Source organism: Penaeus monodon, chromosome 32, assembly GCF_015228065.2.
Source record: "Penaeus monodon isolate SGIC_2016 chromosome 32, NSTDA_Pmon_1, whole genome shotgun sequence".
Classification (NCBI taxonomy): Eukaryota; Metazoa; Arthropoda; class Malacostraca; order Decapoda; family Penaeidae; genus Penaeus; species Penaeus monodon.
This window is the reverse complement of record NC_051417.1, coordinates 9,077,563-9,077,991: the sequence shown is the minus strand read 5'-3', so window position 1 is coordinate 9,077,991 and position 429 is coordinate 9,077,563.

Genomic DNA, 429 nt, shown 5'->3' with positions numbered 1-429 from the left:
ACATGAGTATAATTCTATAAATTTCAATCTCAAACGAAACAAAACGAGAACTAACGATTCATTCAGACAGCGCTCAACTCTTCCATTCTCATAACGTCAGGTGAGACAGGTTTCCATTCGTTCAGTGAGCATAAAAAAGCACTCGACTCGACCGTTCGCAAAGAGCTCGGATTAACAGAGGAATGTGTGACTGCGCGCCCCTTGTGACAGGCCGTCCCATCAAGCGATTTAGTGTTACTTTTTATCATAACTTTTTACGTGTACTTGATTACTCTGATGTGCGATAAGTTAGTGATGATAGGATAGTGTAAATTGTGTATGTTGACATTAGTTGTGTGGATAAAGATTTCTTGGTAGAAAGTAATGGGTTTATGTATGTCATTGCCGGTGATAATGAAACTGTTCTGTTTTAGGCCCGTCAGTTGGCTC